This window comes from Cornus florida, unplaced genomic scaffold, assembly GCF_030987335.1.
Source record: "Cornus florida cultivar Cherokee Brave unplaced genomic scaffold, ASM3098733v1 CherokeeBrave_3.0.0_Hap2_Chr10, whole genome shotgun sequence".
In the NCBI taxonomy this organism is placed as follows: domain Eukaryota; kingdom Viridiplantae; phylum Streptophyta; class Magnoliopsida; order Cornales; family Cornaceae; genus Cornus; species Cornus florida.
In genome coordinates, this window is record NW_026775580.1 from 90221345 (window position 1) to 90233120 (window position 11776).

At 30.7% G+C, this 11776-nt stretch overlaps 1 pseudogene; it reads right to left on the minus strand.

Annotated features, from left to right (window-relative positions):
• Positions 1-1611: 1611 nt before the first annotated feature.
• On the minus strand, positions 1612-10858 carry LOC132278112 (E3 ubiquitin-protein ligase ATL42-like; annotated as a pseudogene).
• Between the last annotated feature and the right edge of the window lie 918 nt (positions 10859-11776).

The following is an 11776-nucleotide window of genomic DNA, read 5'->3' on the forward strand; positions in this document are numbered from 1 at the left end:
TATATATATATATATATATTTTTGACTACAATTATTATTCGTCATGTTAGTTGATTTTTTTTTTTTTTTCACTAAGAAAGCTCCCTTTTTATATAAATCATGAATTTAAGATGTATTAATTAAATGATTTACTTGCCTTCAGAACATAGCGGTGTTAGCAGTAATTCGAAAGATAAGTCATTGAAATCTCATTTTTAAATCACACTCTTAATTTGAATAATGTATACTCAGCAGCAGCCTTAGCGTGTACATGAAATTTGATGAAAGTCTTTGGAATTTTTCATCAGTAACTGTCCTTGTCTGTTTGTGTGCTTGGCAAGTAAAGTAAGTAGTGGACCTATCGATGGTCATTTGACTCATTTGTTTAGGTTTTTTAAAACGGCATATAAAAAACATTTAAAAAAAACAAAAAACAAAAACAAAAATCTTTACCTTTGTTAAAACATGAATTTAATAGTCTGCTATTATTCCTCCAATCCTAGAGTCGTAATGAACTTTTCTTCCCATGTGAAATACTGATTTAAGCCAACTAAATAAATAAACTGATTTAAGCAACATAATGTTATTTAAATTTAATAAGATAGTCTAATCCAGCAGGTTAGCTCAGTTACTGATATTGTATTTGTGTTCACAGTTTTGATGTTAAGTCTTAGTTTTCACTAAAAGGATTGACCTAGAGAATATTTCTCCAAAATGGATTCCACTTTATACTTTATATCACAAAAGAACTTATATTACTAAAATGACCCAAAGTAATATTTTAATATAACAAAAAGCCTTAGATCATGAAATAAAAGTACAGCAATGTTTTTTTAAAAAATATTTAATATTTTTTCTTTTCTTTTTAATTTTTCACGATAAATTATACAGTAGCTTAATAAAGACTTATAGACTTCTTTAGACAAAAGATCGCATATATAAATTAAATTTAACGAAATAGTATGGCTCTGATACCAAAATTGAGATGGATCCGACCAAATAGAAGTAGGCAAAATAACAAAGAATCAATTTAACAATTAAATCACAGAAATGACTGCCGAACCTGATAACGCTCTGATAACGCCCTATAGAAACGCCTAAACACCAACAAAGATTGGGCCAACAAGCCAACAGTTCGAGTCAACTCACAGAAGAAATTGATAAATTAAAACTAAGACTGCTTGTACTGGTTGGATTCAAGAAAATTCTAGGATCTACACTGTCTGGCTAAATAAAATCCATATATTTGATTTATTTGTCGACGGAAGTCTTTTGCCCGAAAGTACTGAAAATACTAAATAAGGAAAAGAAAGTTGTTGAACAGAAATAAACTGAATGATTTATTTCATGAAAAATATATACATGGATACACATTGTTTATACATGGATACACTCTCACACTATATGTTACAAAGGAAATATACTGAAGGAAGTCACAAAAGAAAACACACTAGAAACTGAAGGCTAGGATGCTTGATGGTTCGAGACTTGTTTTCTCTAAAACTCGATGATCTTCACTTGAGCAGAAAGGCTCCTTTTATAGCAGAAAAGAGGGATGAATCGACGGTTGAGATTGAAGATGTTACATGGATGGTTGAGATTCAAGATGCTTTAGAGATAAGATGACGTGAATTATTGCTGAACTGTTGATGTCTTCTTCTGGAGAATTATATCTACTTTTGCTGTTGAGAATCTGCTTTCGATGGATCTGCTTTTGACTCTACACTGTTGAGAATCTACTTTTCTTGAATGCTGAAGCTGCTTTTTACTGTAGAGAAATTGTTTTTCACTAGAATTCTTGCGTATTGGACAAATTTCTGTCGGTAGTGTATCTGTTGGACTGTCAATTCTTGCTCTGGCATGCCTGCGGGCCAGGTATTCATCAGTACTGTCTGGTGAGCTGGTTTCTTCATTTTTGTAAGCAAGTTCAAGCTGTTCTAACAACATCTTTTCTTCGTTTATTATTTCTTCAACTTCTGGGATATCTCAATCTCTGGAGAAGACTTTAAGACATGAGGAATTCTTGCTTTAACAAAAATTTCCATATTGATATTATGATCGTAGAGTCTAAAACCAGGATTGTAGCTTTGGTTAATTTGTCGATAAGCTTTATAGTACACCAAATGGTTAAAGGTAGTAGGGTTAATTTCAACACGAAATTTATTAGCGAAATCAACATGGCGTGTTAGAATATTGACTTCAGTTGGATCAGAATGAATGTAAACTTAATGCTGTCCCAAAATTATAGCTCCGTCTTTTACCCATTATAGGGGAGTACTGTGAATTTGAAGGAGAATTGGACTTTCTGGTATAAAACTCTAGGTTAGTTTTTGTTCGAAGGCGATGGCTTGGTTTAGACAGTTGGAAAAATTACACAGAGAATTAAGATATTCCAAGGGCGTATCCTTGGGTATTGTGACACTATAGATCATTCCTAGTTCTAACAACTTGCTTAAATAACAAATGGTTGTTTTGGTAGAGAAAAGGGTTTCTCTAGTTATTTTAAAAGGAATAAAGAAAATAGGATCTATATCTAACAAGATAACGGACATAGGTCTCTGGGTGCCTGTTTGTATAAATCGTGGGAAGAAGTAGTTATATCGGGTTCCTTTAGGTGGACTGTTATTTTTGAGGTAGTTTTGGATATCAACACATTCTGTGAAACCATCAGACTTAATCTCTTCAAGGATAAGGTCTTTGAGATCATCAGGGAAGAGCTCAACTTGTTGTCTTATGATTTCTCTGTAAGTTGAGGAAAAGAGGGGTAGAAGCTTAGCATGCTTGGTTTGTACCTGCAAAAATTGAACTTTCTGAAAATTTTCATCTTCATTAGTTATTTGTTCAGAAATGGTTAGTTCTGTGGGGTTTTCTGTTGATCTTTGATAGACTAAATTTAACTTTTTATAATGAGATATAAGAATCTCGTGCTCCTTTTGTAAATTCTGATATGCTGTATTAGTGGATACAAAATATTCACTTAAGGTGTTTAGATTTCTAACAAGGGTTCTATCGGGGTTGTTTCTAGAAAACCAAATATTATCTAAAATAAGTTTTTGGTCAGGAAAAAGATTATGTCTAGCGCGGAACTATTGAACTGGGTTTTGGATAATTAAAAGAGGATTAGAAGTGCCTGGTATAAGGCTATAGCTATTGTTGCTCTTGATTTCCATTACTACAAAAATTTAAAAATCGATTAGTAAACGAGATAAAATATCTGCTAAATAATTGTCTTTTCCTTTAACATGTTCAAATATAGGCTTAAAACATCTTCCAGTAATACAATCAATAAAGGAAATCCATCGTTTTGCAGACATCCGTTGTTGCTTTACTTTGTTTGCAAATTTTACTATGTTATCACAATCTGTTCTTATAAGAAATTCTTTATCAAGGAATATTTGAAATATTTCAATAGAGTTAATTACCCCTAAAATTTCTAAGTCCGTTGACGGTAAAATAAATTGTGCTTTATTAAAAGTTCTACTAGCATGGCGACAAATTTGTTCTTCATCTAGAGAAGATTTTTTTGTTGATCTTTGAAAAAGTAACCATGCCCATCCTTGAGCTGATGCATCTATTTGAATAATTTTATAACTTTTTTCAATTGGGAGTTGTAAAGGTTCTAACTGAAAGACTAAAGATTTAATTTTCTTAACTAACTCTATATCTTGGGTATTGAAATAATTTTGACCATATTTTCCTAGTTTTGAATATAAAGGTCCTACTAGTTGTCCTAATTTTGGAATAAAATTGCGACCATAGTTTAATAATCTTAAACATGCTTGTAACAACTTGGTCTCTTACAATTTATCAGGAAAATCTAAAATCTTTTTAACAATATGAGATTGTAATTCTACTTTTCCATCTTTTATGTATAAACCTAAGAATTCAATATCTTGTTTTTCTAATATCATCTTTTTACTACTTATAATGAGTCCTTGTATTATAAAATCGTTGAATATAAGTGCAAGATGTTTTCTATGCTCTTCTTTAGTTTGACTGAAGACTAAGATATCGTCGATGTAAACACAACAGAATTTTGAGTGTTTATTAAATATAGTATCCATTTTACGCTGAAATTCTTGTGGCGCATTTTTTAATCCAAAAGGCATAACAAACCACTCATAATGTCCTTCAAGACATGTGAACGCTGTCCATTCAATGGATTTATCGGCCATTCGGATTTGCCAAAATCCTGATTTATAGTCAAATTTAGAAAATCATTTTCTATCTTGGATTCGATTTATTAAAACATCTTTATTAGGAATTTTATAACTATCATCGTAAGTATTATCATTTAATCGTTTATAATTTATAACCATACGAACTTTTCCTCTTTTTATTTCGGCATGATTTCTCACCATAAAAGCTGGACTCCTATGTCTACTATTACTTTTTCTTATTACTTTTAGTAATAACAGTTCTTTAATTTGTCTTTGGAATTCCTCTTGATCGTCTAAGGTGTGAGGATTATCTTGTGTCTTTATAGTTATAAAAGGATTTATTATATTTAATTTTGCTTCAATTTTATTTTTATACCAGTGTTTCTGAGAGTCTTCACCTAAAATTTCTGTGGTTTCAGCTAATCTTATAAGATTATCAATGTTTAGTTTGGGGTTTTTTAATATAGCTTTATTATTAAGGAAAATCTTTGGTTCGTCAAGATGACTAAGAAACATTAAGGCTTTAGAAACGTCTTCTAAAAATTCGGATATATCAAATAAATTTTTCGTAGTTTCTTCTGTCATAGGTAAAGTATTAACATATGTAATAGCTCCTTTTTCTTTTTGAGAAATATAAGGATCTCTAGATGGAATAAAGGTTCCTTTCTTAAAAAATTGTAAGCCTGTAGGTGTATACATAAATCCTCCGGTAAGTGAGTTTGTAAAATTTAATCCTAAGATAAAATCATAGGTGCTAAGAATATTATTAACTACATAAGTCTGGGGTAAAACAAACTTTTCATTATTAATTAATATATGAATATTTTGAACGGAATGGGTTACTAGGAGTTTTTCATTATTATATTGGCTCATGTTAACATTATAATTTAACTTTACTAAGGCTTCATCTGGGACTAAATGTTTTTGAATTATACGTTTAGATGCTCCAGTATCAACCATAGCTGAGGTTTGAACTAGTTTTTCTCTAAATTCTAATGTTACTGGAAATTGAATTAGACTAGATGGTTTATAAATTGAATTTTTAGATTCAACTAAAATATTTTCTTGCTTATCTTCATATTTTGTATAGCAATTATGACATAATAAAATTTTACAATGGTTTTCACAGTAATGACCTTTTTTAATACATGTATTGCACTGTTTACAATTATAAGAAGAAAATTGAAAACTAACTAAGTTATACTGACATGAGGGATTACTTATAGTGTGAGCGAACTCTTCTATTGAATGAAGCCCTTGTTCAAAGTCTTCAGCATTATTAAAGTTACTATCTAGGCTCTCGATACTACATATACTTTCATTATCATCGTCAGAGTTATAAATACTTTCTAGTTCATATAATTTCTCTATCTGTTTTTCAATATCTTCAAGTATGTTGATCTTTTCTTGTATCCTTTTAATAGGATTCTGTTTGTATCTATGAGGGCAATTTGGTCTAATGTGTCCTGAATCTCCACAAATAAAACATTTCTTTCTTTTGTGGGTAAAGTGTTTAACTTATTATCCTTATCTTTGTTGTCCTTCTTATCTTTATTTATCCTTTACTTTTTATACCAAGGTCGCTTTCTGAATTGCCTAGGGTTAGTTCTGACATAAGGTTTTTTATTACGAAAATTCTTGTAGGTCTTGCTTTTTCGCATATTATATTTTTTAGGTTTGTTATGCTTATAATTGTAATTTTTTTGAGGTATATATCCATACTGGGGTGGAAAATCTATTTGTCTACACGTATAATAAAATTATTTTTTTGATTTGTTTAGACTCTTTACGTTGTCGGCATTCTGCTTTTAACATGTTATACACATGATTAACTCTATTCCTATGGTTAGCGTATCACGTCTAGGATTTTGTAACCATTTTTCCTATATTTTAGTTCATACGCTTCCGGGTAACTTCTGAAGATAACGATCAAGTAATGTTTTATCACCTGTTTTAACAGTGGCTGCAAAATACCCAAAAAACTTATTGGTATAATTTTTTATGTATCTAAAATCACAAATCTGTAGTAATTCTAAATTACGTAAGGCTTCGTTTTGTTTTATTAAGGTGTTATCTAATAATCTATCTTCACCAATTAATACTTTTTTAATGAGGCTTGTAAAGCCTTAAATGGTAAAATTATCACGTAAGATGGAATAATCATTTGGATAAATTACTTTATAAGCCTGCCACCAGTCATGAATGGTTCTTCTTAATAAGGTTTCACAATAGGTTAAGGCTTGAGTTCTATTGTCAAAATTGGTCAAAATAGATTGTCTAATACAATCTTGTTCCCAATTTTCGATTACATTTGCCCAGTCTTGGGGATCGTGCCTTGCTATGTCTAATATTGTTCCTGATAATTGCGCTGGTATATTTTCATATTGTCTACGATATTGTGTTAAGGTGTACATATCTGGTATATTTCTATTTTCTACATAAGTTTCATGTGAGAGATTTAATCTTTGTCCAGTAGTAAAGTCATCATTTAAGGTATTACTACCTGAGGGGTTAGTCTTTCTTTGGTCACTCATTTCTTAGTCGATTGAGTGAGATTCTTGATGCTTCTGGTGCTTTCCCTTCTCTATACTCTATTACATTTAACTCTTCTTTTACTGTGTTTAATTCTAATGTTGTATAGAAGGATTCAAATCCGACACTTAGAATATTTTTCTTAATATCATCATTATTTCCTTGTCCTAAATAAATACTTTCGATAAGTTGGTATTTAGGTTCTGGATACTTGTCTTGCAATGCTTCTAATTCTAAATTATCAAAATCATATATTATTTTATCTAGAATTTCATCTTCTAATCTATCATAAAGGACATTTATTTCTTCTAGAGATTCGATCTCTATTAGTGTAGTTAAAAAGTCTTCTTGAGTATCATCAACTAAAGTATCTTGTCTTTTATAATTACTAAACCTTATGCTAGCATTTCCGCTATTTGAAACATATATCATATTATTTTCGGGAATCTTTTTAGGTGTAGTAGGAGAGGACTGGTTATTGACTGACAATTTTATTTCTTTTATTTTATCTAATAGTTCAGATAATTCTTTTGAAGATTCTCTGGGAATACTTTCTTGTATTACTTCTAATTTCTCTTCAAGTTTATTAACTTTATCAAATAACTGGAGTAATTACTGAATTAAAAAGTTACTTTGTCTAATATGTATTAGTTGACTGTACGTCTGTTTTAAAGCTAGTAAATCCTATAGGTTTTTTATCAATTTTGTAAAGTTCAGCTAACGCGGTTAAATATTCAGGACTACTGGTGCTCATAAAACTATTGTAACAATTTTTGGATATCAGTTTTAAGGGATTTTAAAGAGTCTATGATTATTTTCTAGTTTTCAGCAATATTCTTAATATCACTATTGATATCTTTAATTGCGACTAATATTATCTTATTATCTAAATTATTTGGACTAGAATTCTGTACTACTTGTTCTTTAATATAATCTAAATTTTCTCCTAATCGTTTTATAGAAGTATCTAAACTATTAAAGCCAAGTCTATTCATAAACTAAAATCGTTGACGTCTAGCTTCTAAAATATTTTGTATTAATATAATTCTAGATCTAACTTCTTCAATTCTTTTTTGTACACTACGTGTTATGTCTCCCAATTCTAGAGCTATTTGACAGTTCCTAAGTGCTGTTTGACAAGATTCTAATACTTGAATAAGTTGTTCTTTGAGTAAATTGTGCATAAATTAAACTCCTAGGGGTGAAAATATGAATTCAGCTTAATAAAGGGTTAAAATGGAACTTGGTTCATGTATTTGTAAATATGCAAACTACATTTGGTTATGGGTAATATACCTACACTAAGACCACTTTATTGTAAAAGTCCCCTATTTATATTTAAAACTAAATAGTATGGACATAGATACGATACCATATGAATAAATGGATACGTCAAATTTTAAAAAATATAAGACACAAGCTTGGACACTGTTATGATTTTTTTATTTATATACATGTATTGAGTACTAGTATTATAAAATTTTAATTTATTTTAAATTTTAAACTAGTTATAATGATTTTTATATCATATATATAGTTATTTCACTACTTTGTTATAATAGTATTTTTATTGTAAACGAATAAATATCAAGCCAAGTATATGTGTATAATGTCAATTTTTCTTAAAGAAAAAAGTTGAACACTTTAGAATATGTTTATATTATTTTCAAGATTGTCGGTAGGTCTATATTAGAAATGTTAGAAAATGTCGGCCTAAGTGTCCAATAAAAGTCCACGAAGTGTCCAGAAATATTGGAAAAGTGTCCAAAATAATAAAAATGTATTTTTATTTTCGAATACGTATATAAAGTGTCGGACACGTGTCCAACGAATATCGGTACGACTCATTTGTAGAAGTGTCCGTACAAGAAAAACTCGTATAATAGTTACTTGAAAAGATTTTTTCCGTTTTTTTTTTTAACTAATAATAATAAAAATAAAAAATAATAATTCTCCAAAGCGTTTGCCAAACAAATTTTTTTTTTTTTTTTTTTTTTTTTTTGTCATTTTCATTCTTTTTCGAAAAAAAAAAAAAAAAGAACAGTTTGTAATTTACCCAAAAAATAAAGAACAAAGAACAGTTAATACAATCAAACTGTAAATTTGCAATGTTACATCAAGAGTCAGAGACAACTTCTTCATAATCAAAGGAAGCTGTTGTCATTAGTAAAGTTTAGTAAAAAGAAGAGAAAACTATGGTCCAAAATCGATGTGTTGAAGCATGATGTCTTTATAATTTGTCCTTAATTATCTCACTAAAAAACCAACTTCTAAGGAATAAATTTGAAAAAATAAAAATAAAAAATATTCATTGGTGTCACAAACAGTTTTTTGACTTAGCATTATTTTCCTCAAGCAATAAAAAAATTAAATAGACTAGCTAAATTATAATGGTGGTTATCAACGGGTCAGTGGCCTAGCGGCATCAGTCTCTTACTTCTTAAAAGGAAGTCAATGGTTCAAGTCTCATGAGAGACAAATGTGTGTGAGTACCAACTAAAAAAAAAATACTTGTACTAACATTAAATAAAATTGCTTTGATGTAAGGGAAAAAATTAATTAATTAATAAATAAAAATGCTTGTATATGTTTTGAGAAACTAAGTTTTCAAAAAATTATTTTTTTCTAATTGGGACTCATACACGCCTCCAAAAAGATTGTTTGCACCTAATAATTGATAGTTAATTTTCAAAGATAATTTCATATGGTTTTCTTTTCTTTTCTTTTCTTTTCCCAAGAAATTTTTTTATTAACAAACAAGGGACTTAACCAAAATAACTGGACAGAAACCACTTCCACCACGTACATTAGAGAAAGGAACAGCCAAACAAAAAAGATTTATCCATATGGTTAAGGATAATTTTTGAGGAACTAAATCTTCAATATCACGTTTTGGTTATATATAATGCGTAAAACATATTCAGAGTGCTTCTACTATATCTATTTACAATAAAAACATGATCAATTAACAAACTAATATGAAGTTCCAAGTGAAATCATGGAAATAAACAAATGGATGATACATCTGCTCCTCTTGATTGAGAGAGCTTCCACACTCCTCACTGGTAGTTTGAAATGCACAAATTTTGCAAAACTACGCATTCAGTGAGTGTCTTGTGTTGTGAGAGTACTGTTGTGTCCTTTCCTCTCTATTTGCAAACCATTGAACTGTTCTTCTTGCAATTGGCAACCAAAGCCTCCTCAACATTATTTTCAGGAGGAGTTGAGTCTCTGATACTATTTCTCATGTTCAGCTCTATAAATCTTGGATGAACTGCTATCTCTGACATCGATCTCTCTGTGTTGGGATTCAACATAATTTCTGTGTCTGCAGCCCTACTTCCTGTAACGAATTGATCGTTATTTGTATCCAATGAAGAGAATCTATAGCTTGACATAGCATTAAGCATCTCTGAATTCAAGAGCATGAGGTCAGAAGAACTCACACTGCTCCATCTATTATTGAACTTACGCAGAGCTTTTTCAATTTCGTCGCCATCACAATTTTCTTGGATCGGCAATTCTTCTTCTTTCTTAACCTTTCCAGATTTCCTAAAGCTGCTTCCAATGCAAAATCTTGAAGAGCCATGATGGTCTTCGTCTCTCTGGACAACAAGCTCCAAGTTTGAGTCCTGTCGCTGCTCTGACTGGTTCCATAAGTAGTTTGAACTATTCGAGTACGTAAGGTCATCAGCACTGACATTAGTCCTGCAAAGAGGACAGCTTGAGTGCTTCTCGAGCCATGGATCAACACAATTGATGTGAAAGGCATGCTTGCACTTGGGCAGCGACCGAAGAATTTCAGTATCTTGGAACTTAGATAGGCAAACTGGACATTCAAGTCCTTCCCTTGATCCATCGAGTGAAGAGAATCTGAAGAAAGGAAGAGATTCAATCACTGTTCTATCAATTCCGGAGAATCGAGGCCTTCATTGAGTAAGTACTCCGTCTTGAGTTTGTTGATTGTTATCAACAGATGATGACATAAGACAGAACTTTGCAAAGAAAACGATGATGAATATTAGTGAAACCATGACACAGAGGACACCACCAATGACAAATGTTGTGTTCGCATGTTGAAAACTGGTTGGATGTTGGGAAAGCATGTCCTGCTCAGAGATAGGAGATTGTGCTTTGACATGGAAGAAGAAGAAAACAAGTAACATGAACACACTTAATTGATTCATGGGAAGATTGAACTTTAGAAACTTGCTTGGAATTCCAATAACAGGGTAGTATGATCACATTAGGTTTGCTATGCTGGACTGCTATTTATATGCCACACCCCAAAAGGTGTCATTTTAGTTAATTTGTTAGTTATTTTGGTTTCTTCATACTAGGTTTCGGTATCTACTAACTTGAGAAATTATTATAATTTGTATAGTTAAATAATTGAAAGCGAGCCCGATTACAATGGTAAGGTAGTTTTATTGCCATCTAAAGGTCATATGTTCGAAATAAAATAAAATAAAATAGTCTCTTTTGTAAATTTTTTTTTTTTTTTTATAATTTTTTTTTTATCCACTTCAGATATGGTTCAACGATTTTTACTCGCTGGACTTTGGAGCTTAGTAAGCCCAAGGTCTGGGGTTCGAGTTCCGCTGGTTATTTTTTATGACTAGCCTCGCTGCATGTGCAGTGACTTACCCGGTCCGAGTGGGAAGGTGCCCTTCCGGATTCTCAGAGATTAGTCGGGTTCTTGAGGGCTCTAAGGGTTCGTGTCATTCCAAACACCCCTGGTTAACAAGTTCAATGTCATCATTTTTTATTTGGTAATTAAATAAGATGCGTCTATTTATTATTGGTCCACATCAATAATAAGAATGAAGTACATCTTCACTGGTGAAGTCCTAAGTATTATCTTGTAATATATATATAACTATAATAAAAAAAAAAATTACATAAAGTTAGAACCTAATAATATATATATATAACTCCCTTCTTGTATGACTTTGTTTCTCTTTCCATATCCTTTTTACTCTTCAAATTCTTTTGATTTCCTTAAAAAAAAAATGTTAAATTTCTCTTCTTCAATCAAATTCTTTTTTCTTTTTTTCTTTTTTTTTTTTTCCTTTCAAAGTTGTCATTTTCCTTTCCTTTTTTTT